Below are 15470 nucleotides of genomic sequence, written 5' to 3' on the forward strand. Positions count from 1 at the left end.
GGTCTTATCCTCAAAACCGCCATATCTGATCTTTCTTAAGGATAGAGTTACACTGTGAACCAGTGCATCTTTCCTTCCTAAAGTGGTGTCTGTATCTAACATCAACCAAGTCTTTAATTTACCAGTATTTTCCCTTGAATATACAAACAAAGTAGAATACTAGCTTCATTTGCTAGATGTTTACAGGCAAGTATGTATGTTCATCATGTTTCACTGTTGCAGTCATCACATTTGGGTTATCCCTGCCAGGGTAGCCCTCGGCCCGCCCGAATACCAGAGGCTTAGTATTTCTGCATTGGTTGCTGTCGCTTCAGGACTGACGTCAGGTCATAAGTATTATAAAGTAAGGCAGCCAATGCCATTACCCCAATCTTTCTTGCCGAGGAGCCCAAAGCAGAAGCAGTTCGCACAAGTGCTGGCTGGCCGCCACCTGAGTTTCGTCTTCCGAATTGAAGCTGAAGTGTTACTCATAAATAACAAAAAGAGTATCATTATTTTATGCACATATATCCCTCCAGGCAACAACTCTCAAACAATTGTGCATGCTATAAACTCCATATTAAAACCAGGCAAACCCGCCACGCCAGCGCCTTCCTCCACCGCTACAAAATCAAATAGTGAAATAGCCTCCCATTTTAATCACCACTTTACTGAATCCATTATATCACTATCAACCCAACTTTCAAAAAATACCTTCCCATGTATTCCAAAACCTACTAACAACATAACTTTCTTTTCCTTCTCACCTGTCTCAACCTCCACAATAAAAAAAATACCTCTTAAAACTAAAACCCACTTCTCTTGCAGCCAATGGCATACCTGCTTATTTCCTAAAAATGGCTGACTCTCTGTCCTACCCTGTCTCTATCTTAATCAACGGCTCCATTCAAGAATCCCATATCCCTCAACTCAGGAAAGTCTCTTATATTGTTCTCCACTGCAAAGGTGGAAATTCCTATGAGTTCTCTTAACTACCGCCCCATAGCGATTCTGTCTCCCTTATCAAAAATACTTGAAAAATGCATAAATTCGCAGGTAATGCATTTCCTCAACTCAAACAAGATCTTCTCCTCTACACAACATGGTTTTCGTCCACACGACAGCACAACCTCTGCCCTCCTATCTTTCACGAACCTAGTTAACCAACACAGAAATAATAACATGTTTGTATCCGCCATATTTCTGGCCCTCTCTAAGGCATTCGATATGGTTTCCCACTCCATTTTAATAGATTCTCTTACCTCTCTATCCTTTGCTCCTAGCACTGTTGCATGGTTTAATAACTATCTAACAGACCGTCAACAGGCTGTCCAGTGGCAAGGAGTCCTATCATCCTTACTCCCAACATCAATTGGTGTGCACCTCAAGGCTCCATACTGGACTCTCTCCTCTTTTCTGTCTTTACTAATAACCTACATACCTCTACTCTACAGGCCTCACTCATACAGTAGGCAGACGAATCCACGTTGATCTGCCCTGCCCCAACCCTTACTGCCCTTCAACACATTGCCCAAAAGTCTTTTAGCGCAGTGAAGTGGATCACAAATATTCAACTTATACTAAATCCTAACAAAACAACTTCTATTCACCCCAAACAAATCCAAAGCCACCCCACTCTCCTTCTCTATCCTCGTTAATAATGGGACTGTCATCTCCCCCTCTCTTCATACCAAACTGCTGGGCATTGAAATTGATAGCAACTTACACTTTGATGTCCACATCTCCCAAACTATCAAAAAAGTACATAAAAAAATGGGGTCTCTTTACAGGCAAAAATACTTTCTGTCAGATCAAGCTAAGGTCACCTTAGCTCAAACCTACCTTCTCTCCACACTTATGTATGCAGCACCAATTCTCACCTATGTCAGAAAATCTGATCTTAGCAAACTAGAGTCATGTTATAACAACATTGCAAAATTTGCTAAAGATTCCCCCTTTAGAACTCACCATTGTGTACCTCTGAGGCAATTTCAGTGGCTTGAACTTCCACAGCTACTAACCTACCACCAACTAGTTATAGCTTATAATATCCAACAATATCCTGACAGAACTCCAGCCCTTGAAGAACCAATAAGTAACTACATACCAAATCGGTCACTCATCACTGCCAGTAAATCACTCCTCTCCATCTCTTCAGTTAGTAACACAGCAGGTAAAGCACTGTTTTCTCATTGTATAGCAAAGTATTGGAATAACCTCCCTCACTCAGTTATTTCAGCACCAAACACAAAACAATTCAAACACTCCCTTACGTCTCATCTTATTAATTCCTGGTTATGCCCATGTGTTACATAAAGACAAATAACAAATGTAAAATAAATAAATAAAAATAAAAATTAAATAAAAGCTAAGTACCCCGTTGGGGATCCTTTTTTCTTGCCCTAACCGATGTCAGAAAAAGTTAACAATTGTCTCGCCTGTGGAAAGCAAATACCACACCGAGATTTCATTCTTACTGCGTCACTTGCTTAGGCCCAGACCATGACGTCCCTCGCTGTTGCTTTTGTGCTTTGTTTAACACCAGAACTATACATCATTGGGCCCTTATTGTAGCTGGATATTTTCGCTTACAGTCCTCGAATTCCAATATGGCTTCAGTAAACCATCCGACAGCAGATCTTCCGAAAAGATGTAAGGATAAAGACAGAGACAGAGACAGACTGCACAGGTCCAAACCTACTGACGACGCTTCCGTTAAGCTAGTCGTCAGTTCTCCGGTCCTCAGTGAGGCGCTTTCGCAGCCCCTGATGCCCGTTTTTGTGTATTCGCAGGCTACTACCGAGGCCATTTCGGAGTTCGATATGCTGCAAAACTCTTCTTTGACTAAGGATCCTTTGGCTGTTTCACCCTTGGATGGGTCCAGAGCCGCTGAGCAGGCACCGGCTTCTGAGGAAGTACTTTGCACTACCGATTCTCAACAAAAAACGACTTCTTTCACTTCTACCATTCTTTCGAAAACTACCGAGTTTCTAAGGCCCATGGTAGAAATCACACCCAAGAAACCGACGACCCATTCTCAGGCACCTGCTTCCTTGCTTCAGTCTAAAATGCTTAAAATGGCGGAAGACATTATCATGCTCATCAGGGGAAGCCAAGCTACCCCTTCCAAAAGGAAAAGAGATCTGGCCCCAGTAGTTTTGTCTGAACAGGAGTCTGATGACTCTGATGCATCTGAATATTAAGACATGCAACCCCTCTCTGCTTATGAGGATTCTAATGCAGAGGAATCCATTCCTTCAGCCTCTCCACCTGAGGACTTTTCCTTTGCGGAAACCCTTCATACCTTTCATTTCCAATGAGAATGTCAGGACTACCTTCAGTCTAAAAAAGAGACTCAGGGAATTGTTAGATCTTCCACAGCACAGACTCCTGGCCATTCCCCCAGTCCTGGATGTTGTGGACGATGTTTTCATGGAATCCAGTTTGACTCCTGACAACCTACCTCCTGCACACAGAAAACCTGACAGGTATTACAGAGTCTCTGACTCACACAAATTTCTTTTCAAAAATCCTACTGCTGACCCTGAGGTAATTTCTCAAGGGCCTAAAGAAATTAAAGCAACTTCTGCTAAGAATCCCACCCCCCCCTCAGACAGGGATTCCCGAGAACTAGACAGATGGGATAAAAAAGTATACACCTCTGCTACTCTTGCTATCAGAGCACTAAATTGCCATTTCCATATGCTAACATTTCAGCAACATACCATGGAACTCCTCAAACAAAAAGTGTCTTCCTTTCCTGCTTGTGCAGTATCTAAAGAGTTACAAGAGTTAATGCATTCTGGAAGTCAAGTGACTAAACACACCTTACACTGTGGTTTTGACGCCCTAGAAGCTTCTTGCAGGGCAGCAGTCACTGATTCTGTCCTTAGAAGACATGCATGGCTTAAGGAACAGCCCTTGCCAGACCATGTTAAATCTACATTATTGGATGCACCCTTGCACAAAGACGACTTATTTGGCAGGAAAGCAGAGGAGGTCTTAAAAAAGATGGAAGAAAAAGCTAAATCTGTGCAGACAGTTAAGGATTTCCTACAGGTCCAGCCACCAAGGTTCTGCAGGCATTGTCCCTTCAAGCACTGGTCCCTTTCCTGCTCCCACCAGGTCAGTTCAGGCCACCACAGGGAAGCAGAGCCCCCAGACAGTAGCCACAGGGAATGCAGAGATCAAAACAGTGGAATTCCTCCACTTCAAAACCAGGGAATTCTAAGCCACCCCCTCTTGGTAAGAACTCACAATGACCCTCCTCCCCCACCCCCTCCCTCTGCCAACCTATACTTAACACTGGGGGAAAACCCGCCTGTCACACAAGCACCTGGGCCACCATTACCAACGACCGCTGGGTCCTCAACATAGTATCCCAGGGATACAGATTTTCTTTCCACATTCTTCCAACCCCAAAAGGGTTCCCAGATCTACCTCCAAACCAGTGGGCAGAGGTGAAAAAGCAAGTCCTTTCCCTGCTCTCTATGAGGGCAATATAGCACGTTCCTGCAGAACAGATAGGCCAAGGTTTCTACTCCAGACTATGTCTGGTACCCAGAAAACAGGGCACTTGGCCTCCCATCCTCGATCTAGCCATTCTAAACACCTTCCTGATGATACCAAAATTCAGAATGCTCACCCTCCAGCAACTGCTACCCATGTTCTCCAAGGATTCTTGGCTAGCCACCCTAGACCTAAAAGAGGCCTACCTCCACACCCCTATCAGGGAATCATGCAAGAAATATCTACATTTCTGGGCAGGATCCCTGCACTTTCAGTTCACTGCACTTCCCTTTGGCTTATCTACTGCTCCCAGAGTTTTCACAAAATATCTGGCTCCCGCCATTGCCTTTTGCAGACAAAGGAATATCCAAACTTACCCATACTTAGATGACTGCCTTATTCAGGCAGACAGTCAGGAAAAACTGCTCAAGCACCTGGCCTTTGTAAAGTCCCTACTGACCTCCCTAGGGTACACTATCAACGAAAAGAAATCCAAACTAGTACCCACTCAAATGATTATATTCCTGGGAGCAAGCGTGGATGCAGCATCCCTGATGGTATTCCTTACACCAGAAAAGCAAACTTACTTGACAGCCTGCTTCTCTCAACTAGCCACCAGACCCCATTTAACTGCAAGGAAAATCCTGCAAGCTGTGGGGTTCATGGCATCTTGCATTCTAGTCATTCCATATGCCAGACTGCATATGAGGAAACTTCAGTGGTACCTAAAAAGCCTTTGGTGTCAACACTCTCAAGACATGGAAACTCTGATTCCAATGACACCTTGCCTAAGGAAAGATTTTCTTTGGTGGGCAGCAGCATGCTCCCACAACAAGGGACTACCTTTCTCACCACCCTCCGCCGCCCAGCCCCTCGCCACAGATGCATCAGACTATGCATGGGGTGCGCATCTGGACGGCAGGTGCATACAGGGCCAATGGAGTCCACAGCAAATCCATCTGCACATTATCCAGAAAGAAATGTTAGCTGTCCAGCAGGCATTGACAGCTTTCAGGCCCCTTCTCTCCCTAGGTGCTCTCCTGATCAAAACAGACAACACCACTGTGATGTGGTATATCAACAAGCAAGGAGGTACTCACTCCTAATCTCTATGCAGGCTGGCCATGACCCTTTGGGACACAGCCTCTGCCATGCATCTCCATCTGTTAGCACAATTCCTGCCAGGTTCTCTAAACTCCCTGGCAGACCACTTAAGCAGAAATCTTCTCGACCCACACAAGTGGCAGCTAGACAAAAGAACCTTCACCCTAATAACTCAGAAATGAGGCACTCTGAAGTTTGCCCTCTTTGCCTCCCACACCAACCATCAGCTCAGCAAGTTCTGCATCAGGGAGCATCACTGCATGGCTCGGAAAGTGGATGCCCTATCCTTCTCCTGGGTCAGTCTATCAGTCTATGCACTTCCTCCACTTCCTGTCATCACCAGGGTTCTGCTCAAAATAAGGGAGGAAAAACCAAGGACAATTCTTACTGCTCTAGTCTGGCCTCGCCAGCACTGGTACCCTCTTCTGCGCAGTCTGTCCCCACTGCCACCATGGCATCTCACTCAGACCCCACCCTCCTGACCCAGAGGGAAGGAGAATTCATGCATCCCCAATTGCAGACCCTCGGTTTGGCAGCCTGGCTTATTCCCTGACCACTGATCAATCTGCCAACCTCAGTAAACAGGTTCTAGATGTTATACGTGAGGCCAGACACCTTAGCAATAGAATGTCTTATGCTGAAAAATGGAAAAGGTTCTGCACCTGGATTCAGGCTAATGGAGCAGATACGGCACAGCCATCCCTACCTCTCATCCTGCATTACCTAGCTGACCTGCAACACAGTGGTCTCTCTTTTTCCTGTATTAAAATTCATGCCTCTGCTATCTCTGCTCACTTCCACACTGAGCAGCCCCTTTTCTCACACCATCTGATCAAATAATACCTAAGAGGGGCTAGCAATTTGAGACCACCCAGAAGAGCACCCACCCCAGCTTGAGACTTTAACTTTGTGTTGGAAAGGCTCACCCTGCCAACCTTTGAACCAGCATCTTAAGCAGAGCTAAATTTCTCTCCTAGAAGACAGCTTTTCTTCTGGCCATCATTTCAGCCAGAAGAGTCTCCGAGTGACAAGCACTTATGGCTGTGGAGCCCTTCATCATCTTCCATGCTGACAGAGTTTTCCTGAGGACCAACCCATCCTTCATGCCCAGCGTTGTGTCTATTGTGGCTCTCAACCAATCCATTCATTTGCCCACCTTTTTCCCTAACCCACAAAACTAGGGGGAAAGGATCCTGCACTCTCTAGATGTGCACAGACAGCTCAGATTCTATCTAGACAGGACTAAATCATTTGGAAAGTCTGATCAATTACTGGTTAGCTTTGCTGCAGGGGCAGGGGGCAAAGCCATCTCCAAACAAACAGTTTCTAAATGGATAGTGTGAAGGCTGCCAGCCTAGCCAGATAGAATTTTACAGATAATTCTATCATTTGTAAATATGAATGTAAACTACAGGCTTATTGTCTTAAATGTAAAGAAATACTGTTACATGTGGAACTGGAAATAAATGTGACAGCAGTGCACTCTACTGACCAAAGTAAAGCATGTGGTGACCCTTTGAAGTAGACAGTGGTGCCGAGAAGTCTAGATGAAGAAATTATTTCTATTGTTTTAACCAAGAGTTAAATTGCTAGATTTAAACATGCAAATGTATTTTTATTGCTCTGCTCCTGACCAGCTGCAAGATAACAAAAGGGAGATGTTAAGAATGTAAATGCAGTTAATGTGTAGCCTGGGAACTCCAGCAAAGTGTAAAAGAATGATGTAATGTTTATCAGGAACTGCAATTTCAATTTAAACAGAGGGAATCAGAAGGCATTAAGTATTTTTGTCTTGACCATCCAACTCTTCAGCACTCTGCCTGTTGTCTTATGTAAGTTATCTTATACTTGTGTTTTCTTTTAGAGATAGCTAGAAACTAGAAAGATTAGACTAAGTGTTTTTCTGTGATGTCTGTACTACTGAATTATTTTAAGTATTTCGGTGTGATCTCTGAACACTTGACTAGCACTGACTGCATAGTAGAAAGTATTGTCTTGTGGTTTTAATGATTTATTATTAAATATTTTAAAACATTTTAACTGTGGCTGATTTGTGTAGAGATATGTTAAGCTCTAAGAGTACATTGCATGTATGTAAGTATCCTGAACCAAATCACTCTAATAAGCCTTGAGACTGTTTAGTCATACTACCAATTGGATAATAATATTGCACAGTAATAATTGGACACCCTTTTAAGGGCTTTTGAGTCGCTGATAATTATTAGCTGGGTGGTGGCAGGGTACTACCGTATAGTCTGGGTAAAAGGGGCACAGCCAGAGAACCTGTGCCAGCCTTCCCCAGAAGTGGCTGTGTGGTTGTATAAATTCTTATCTCAAAGTGTGTGTGTGTCAGCTACATGGGCAGGGATGCTGGAGATTTTAGCTTGCCCAGCTGGCTGAGATGTTGACCCTATAACTGTGCCAGTGGGGAGTCTTATTGGGGACCTGGAGAGCAAAGAAGTGACCAGCCCCAGACTGACTGATCTCTGTGTGCTCTTAAGGGAAATTGCACTTTACTGTGTGTTTTTGTTATCCTTTCCTCATATATGAGATGCCCTCTCTGGTGTTAGTGGTGAGGATTAAGGCTCCTTGATTGCTGGGCCAGGGCACAGGCGCTACAGATAGCACACTGCATCCATTTCTGTTACAAGCAACATGGAAAACCTCCCCCTAAGAGGGTCAGGACTCACTCCACCAGAGCAGTCTCCACCTCTGCAGCTTTCCTCAGAGGAGTCCCCACCAGGGACATCCTGGAGGCTGCCTCCTGGACATCTGTTCACACTTTCACCAAGCATTACCACCTGTCTATCTTCTCCAAATCCAGGGCAGGCTTTGCCACTACAGTCTTACAAGGCATCCTAGCCAGCCCCTAGTCTCCTTGCCTGCCTCCACCCTTTTCCTCAGCTTTGAGAATCAACCAAAATATGATGACTGCAGCAGTGAAACACGAAGAACATAGTACAGTTGTTTACACTTACCATAAATGTAGATGTTCGAGTATTCACTGTTGCGGTCCTGGTTTCCCTCCTTCCATCCCCCTCTTCTTTCTCTCTCTCTCTCTCTCTCTCTCTCCTTAAAAGGAACATTTTGGTATTTACTTTCTACTGTTGGGGTTCTTCCACCATAACCTGGCTCCCACTTGGGGGCTCCTGACAATTAGGGCACGAAAAATGGATGTAATGGCATCGGCTGCCTTATGTTATACTACTGATGACCTGACGTCAGTCCTGAAGCAAAAGCAACCAATGCAGAAATACTAAGCCTCTGGTATTCGGGCGGGCCGTGGGCTACCCTGGCAGGGATAACCAAAATGTGATGACTGCAACAATGAATACTCTCGAATATCTACATTTATGGTAAGTGTACACAACTGTACTTTTTATTTACATAGAACAAAAGAAGTCAGAACTACTGATCAATTATTTGTTTCTTATGCAGATGTAAAGTTGGGTAATCCAGTAACCAAAGTAACTTTAGCCAGGTGGCTTACTGACTACATCTCATTTATATACAACAAACTGGGTATCACACTACCAAGTTGATTATGATCTCACTCTACCAGAACCAGGGCAATTTCCTTACTTTTTGAGGTGAGAATGTCCATGGATGACATCTGTGCAGCAGCAACTTGGGCTTCTCCCCATACCTTCATCGCTCATTACAAATTGGATTTGGTCTTCAGAGGTAGAGCGTGTTTTGGCTCAATGGTACTTAAAATATCCTTCCTTGAGCCCACCCTGGAGCTAAGTTAGCTGGGGACTCTGTCGCATTAGTTGAGGAAGAATGAATATTGACAACACAGATGGAACGTTATGGTGAGTACATAACTTCTTTTTTGCCTGTGTCTTAAGTGATAATGTAGTAAAGGTGTTTAAAAACATAATAAGGTTAATTAGAAGGATATATGCGGGATCAGAGGCAAAAATTAAAGTGGTCGGGGTTCTTCTCCTCTCTGATATGTTGTATCCAAAGAGAAGAAGAAGAAGACAGGGGTGTCTTTGTCATTTATATTATATTTAGAACCAGTGGCAAAGAAAATAAGGGACTCTGAAATTCAAGGATATAATTGGTATGGTGTTCAAGAAAAGTTGGCATTATTTGCTGATATTATTTTGTACCTGATGGATCCAGAAAATAACATCTCAGTCTTGTGGAATATTCTGAGACCTTTTTTTTTTCCAGGATATAAAATTAAAAGCTATAGACATAAACTATGAACACGTGAATTGATGAAGTGTTTAGGAGTATAGATTAAAATGGATTCTGTTATGGCAGCTAAGGATATGTGGGAAGAGGCTAAAAAGATAATACAAAAACTGAGAATCTGGAAGCTCTTGCCTATGGATATGAATTGCATGGTGCAAGCAGTAAAGTTTTTAGTATCTTTAGATCTGATGTTGTCATTTTCATTCATTCCTCAACAAATGGGTTTGAATCCGATCCTCTGGGTCCGACTCGGACACTTTTTCCAGCTTGTGAAACTCTCAAGCTCCTCCCATATACATAATGGTTTAGTATACACTTGGTCTCTGTTATCTCTCGAGCAATAGCAATTTTTTTGTGAGTAGAGTAGGAATTTTATATCTTTAACTATTTACCTTTCTGTTACAAAAATTTTACAGTGTAGCCTTCTTTGCCCTTCCTACACTTTTTAGTGTATTTCTAAAATACCATAGCTGGTATTTTCTCTTTCCCTTTTCTGATTTTTATCTTTGAAGTCATATTTTTTATTACCATTGTTGATAATATTTTCCTTTTCTTTACCAATATACCTTTCTTTTGATTCTCTCAATAGTGGCTGAGAAACCCACCGGTTTTCAAAAATGTAACAAGTAAAATCCTGTTATTGGATGCACCCACTATATATGTTTATTGTTTAGGCCTGGCCCATTTGGATTCAGCCTGTGATATTTGTAAGGTATTAAACCCTAGAGCCCTTATTGATCATAGAAATAGACTTATTTTGAGAGGATTACTCCCTTTTAAATCCTCCGATACTGCATCTAGGGCTCACACCCCCTAAGAAATCCGACAAGAAAGAGGCTAGAAAGTGTTCCCTGGGTGCTGCAAGTTCTTTGGCTCCAGGTTCAGAACCACCTCCAAATTTTCAAACCCTTTGGAGCCAATCTCTTCAGATCTGAAGAATAAATCCTCTGGTTTGACTACTTCATATCCAAAAGAGTACGACAAAAAGTTTGGATCCAACATCCTCGAATCCGACAAAGCATAAGGAAAAGTCACCCTGGATCCGATCTCCTCGAGCCTGGATCTGATATCTTCTTGTCTCCCATCTCCTTTTCTGGAAAGGCTTCACCATTTTAGAATTACATATGTAGCTTCTTCTTTTCATTTCTCCTGAAGTCTGACCAAAGCAGATGTGGACAGGATGATGAGGAAATTCCTGTCAGTGCAAATTCAAATGGGAATTTTCCTGGCTCCTCTCCCTTCTGGTCCAGAGACCTTGGTTAGTACTACTCTGCCTATTTTTGTCTCCTGATCCGATCTGACCTTTGTTTTCAGAGCATCTGAATCTGAGAATCCTGAACCCATCCTTATTGGATCGGAAGATCATCGTATTTTCTACACTAATACCATCTTGGAGTGGACCAGCTCCAATGACTCTTAGAGCTGTAGGTTTGCCACCTGATTCGTGGTGTTGGAGTTGACTCTGAGGTTGTCAGACCCATCTTTGCCTCTTGGAGCCTCAGTGCTGGACAACTCAGCTCTGACTTTTGCCTCAAGTGGTTTGCCATCACGTCAGAAGGAGATGATGCTCCAGAAATATGTCTTCTTGAAGCTGTCAGAATCTTTCTGTCCAAATCATTCTGCTTTCAAGGTAGTGGAGAGAGTTTTTTCTGCTTCAGGAGAAAGGACGCATCCATCCTTCTCAGCTCCTACTTTCCAGACCTAGTTGTCTTTGCGTCTTGAGCCTCATCTTCCTGTACCACAGGGACAGCCAGCCCAAAGTCTCAAGAATAACTAGCAGGGTATATTAATATATTCTGATACTTCTCCAGAACATCTCACTGAAGAAGTCCCTAGAAAAAGAAAGTGCAAAAGGAGGTACTTAGACTGTCCTCAAGGTCTGTCACAGAAGGTACTGATTTCATTGATGGAGAAGGGTCTCGAAGATCACCAACTGCTGAGGTCTCCTTTGGAAACATACTAGAGATCCTTAAACAAAGGGGGTGGCTGGTCTGCTGACTAACATTCCCAACTGGAATCAGTATTTCTGGAAGTCTTTGGGTCTGGCCCATCTACCTTCTGGGTGACTCTGCCCGCTGATGAGCGCATTGATTTGATCTCTGAATGGGTGTAGAAGGAGTTTGATTGCATTGAGCTAATCCCCAAGAGACTAGGCAGGATCCTGGCACCACCCAAGAATAAGGAATTTTAGAGCAAAGGAGTACCAGTTGATGCCATGGTCATAGTGGCGGCCACAAAAAAGGATCTTGCAGAACAATGTTCCTCTTTTCATCCCCCTGACAGGGAGTCTAGGGAGCTGGACAGATTTAGGAAGTATATATATGCTTCAGCAACTTTTGTACTTCAGTTGCTGAATTATTTGACACACTTCACCAGACTCCATAGGAATTTGATTAAAGAACTTAACAAGTCCCACTCTGGTACCATTATTTCTGAGGCAGAAAGTTTGATTGCCTCACAGTTGTCTACCCTATAGTCTATTTCAGATTCGTCCATGAGGCTCATCTCACATGCACCTGATGGCACCTCAAGGGTGGCAGGTTCAGGTATTTTTATTAGAAGACATGCCTGGATGTGCCTATGTATTTTCATAGAGCCCTTCAGGTATTCCTTTGTCAGTGCTCCCTTTGACAGAAGTTCTTTGTTTGGCCCAAAGTTAAAGACCCACTATCCAGGTGTGAACAGGAAGGTAAACCCTGTCTGTTGTGGGTATACATTTTTCGACTCCTGAAAGGTCCATTTCTAGGAATCAATTAGGTGGTCCAAAAATGTGGTTCAGAAAGTCTAATCTCCACAAGGAGGCAGTTCGCCCAGAGTCAGGGGGGGGGGGGGACTCTAATGGAAGATATTGCCCACGTGGCAGAGTAGGCCTAGAAAACCAAGGGTCTAGAGATAATTTCTCTGATAGATCATACCAGCAATCCTCAAAGGAGGCCTGATTTTCCACCTCTGTGGAGGCAGTCGGGGTTCATTTATCCCTGCACCAGTGAGCCTGGCTAGAGGCTACAAAGGATTCATTTGTGCAGAGGATTATTTCCAGAGTTTATATAATGCTGTTTTCCCTACCCCCAACAGTAAACAGAATTCCCAATGTTTCACGCAGTCAGAGGAAATCAGCAGCACCAGAAATAAAAAAGCTGCTTGAAAAAGAGTAATCCAGGACATCCCTCCAGATGCAAAAGAGTCCAGAACTTACTCACAATTCTTTTTCGTGCCAAAAAGAAAACAGGGGACTGGAGACCAGTTTTGGATCTCAATAATCTGAACAAGTCAGTTCAGTATACCAAGTTCCAGGTGGTCATGGTTCAGTCCATTCTGCCTTTTATGTACAAGGGTGACTGGATGTGCTCTGTATATCTTCAGGATGTGTACTATCATGTAAAAAAGAATTGACAATCCAGAAAATTTCTACTCTTTTGGCTGGGAGCCAGTCACTACCAGTTCAGAGCTCTGCCTTTTGGTCTTACCACAATCCCCAGGATGTTCCCCAAATGCATGACAGCAGTGGCATATCACTTGAGACTGCAAGGATTCCGAGTGTTTCCTTACTTAGACTGGCTCATAACTACTCCGACCTGGCATCATCTGATATGTACTCTAGTTATGCTCTCACCTGGGAATTACTATCAATCACAACAAATTTCAACTAGAACCATCTCGAATATTAGACTTCATCGGAGCATTGTTCGACACAGTATCCTTGAGAGCCTCCCTTTCTTTTTACCAAGAGTGAAAACCATATGATTTCAAGTCAAAAAGATAATTTAAAATTCTTCTCTTTCAGCTCAATTGATTCCACAAACATTGGGGTCAATGTCTGCTGCAGTAGTTTTGGTTCTGTTAGCAAGATACCACATGAGAATTCTTCATTGGACCCTGGCGACTCAGTGGTTTGTTCTTCACCAGCCTTTGCCCACCAAAATCAAAATAACTTGGGTATGCAAAAATTACTTCCTGTAGTGGACTTACTCCAGTCAGATAATGCAAGGTTGCCCCTTCATTCTCCCTCAGCCCAAGGCCATAGTTACTATGGATGCTTCCCAAATTGGGTAGGTGGAGGGGCACTTCTTGTGAAAGGCAGTCCAGGGCACATGGTCCCCTGAAGTGGCCAATATGCATATCATTGTTCTAGACATCAGAGCCGTCCTAGCATTGCAAGCCTTCTAAGACACTCTCCCTTCTGGGACTATTGCAGTTCAGTCAGACAGTATGTCAGTGGTCTAGTACATCAACAAACAAGAAGGAACCAAATCTTAACCCTTGTGTTGAAAAGCTTTGAGAGTGTGGCAGTAAGCGATCTCATCCGGTTGATTTCTGATAGCAATCCACATTCCTGGGAAATCCAGTGTGATAACAAACAGGTTAAGTAGGTCCATTTGAATGCTTCACAAGTGGTCTCTCAACATGAAAGTGGCAGAAAAGATATTCCGTTGATGGGGCCAACCTTGCTGCGACTTCTTTGCACCTCTCCTCAGCTACAAGTGCAGCAGGTTTGTTGTCCTGATACCATTACTGGGGGAGTCACCGAGAGATGCTCTTCTATATGATTGGCCCCCTGGTCTCCTCTATGGCTTTCCACCAGTACCTCTAATCCCCAAATTCCTTCAGAAAACATCTTGATTGAAGAGCACAGTCACCCTCATTTTTTGCTTTTTGGCCTTGTCAAATTTAGTTCCCCTTTCTTTAGCCTCATCTGCTTTGCTTGCCATGGATTCTGGATCCATTTCCAGACCCTCTGTCTCACCCAACAAATATGAATCACCCGGATATTTTAGCCCTAAAACTGACCACATGGTTTCTCTAATTCCATTAATAGCCAGACAGTCCAGGCTGTCTTCCCCCATTCATCACGTTCTTCTATCTTCCTACAAAGCTTTCACTAGAAAAATATACAGTAGTAAATGATAAAGATTTCTTGCTTGGGTACAGCAAAATGACATTGATCCCTTTTCAATGCCAATACCTAAAGTTCTTGAATTTCTAGCTATAAGTTTTAATGAAGGTGCTAGTTGTTAACTATTAATGTACAGCTTTCTGCCATTTCCAGTTTTCACATTTGAGTAAATAATTCATCTTTAGCCTCTTCCAAACTTTGTAAGGTCTTTATAAGAGGAACTTTTCTTCTTAGACGTCCTTTTAAAGATCCTATTTCCTCATGGGATTTCTGTCGTGGGATTTGAATTTGATTTTATAGTCTTTGACCTAGTCACCATTTGAGACATCAGCAAAATGTGAACTAGAATTTTTAACGTGGAAGACTGTCTTTTTGGCCATTACCTCTACTAGAAGAGTTTCAAAACTTCAAACCTTATATTCTAAGCCTCCTTATTTGATTTTTCATAAGAATAGTGTATCTTTACAAACAAACCCATTCATTCCTTCCTAAGGTGGTGTCAGAATCCAGTATCAGTCAAACTATCAACCTTCCAGTTTTCTTTCCAAATTTCACAAAGGAGACTATATGTTGCACCTATTGGATGTTCACAGACAATTACATTTTAATCTACAAATAAAAAAAAAATCAAGAAAACAGACCAGTTATTTGAGTCTTTTTCAAATTCAAAATTGAGAAGAAAAAAAAACAGTTGCTAAAGTGACCTTAGCCAAATGCTTAAGTGATCATATTACATTTGTTTATAATAAATTGGGTTTGTCTTTGCCAAACCCAGCAA

At 43.0% G+C, this 15470-nt stretch overlaps 1 protein-coding gene across 1 annotated transcript in view; it reads left to right on the plus strand.

Moving 5' to 3' along the window:
* Positions 1 to 15470, plus strand: part of LOC122803781 (leucine-rich repeat-containing protein 74A-like) — a 1499916-nt gene that overhangs the window by 395511 nt on the left and 1088935 nt on the right. The gene's annotated exons all lie outside the window — the stretch shown is intronic.

This window comes from Protopterus annectens, chromosome 6.part0, assembly GCF_019279795.1.
Source record: "Protopterus annectens isolate FY-2018-M chromosome 6.part0, PAN1.0, whole genome shotgun sequence".
In the NCBI taxonomy this organism is placed as follows: Eukaryota; Metazoa; Chordata; order Ceratodontiformes; family Protopteridae; genus Protopterus; species Protopterus annectens.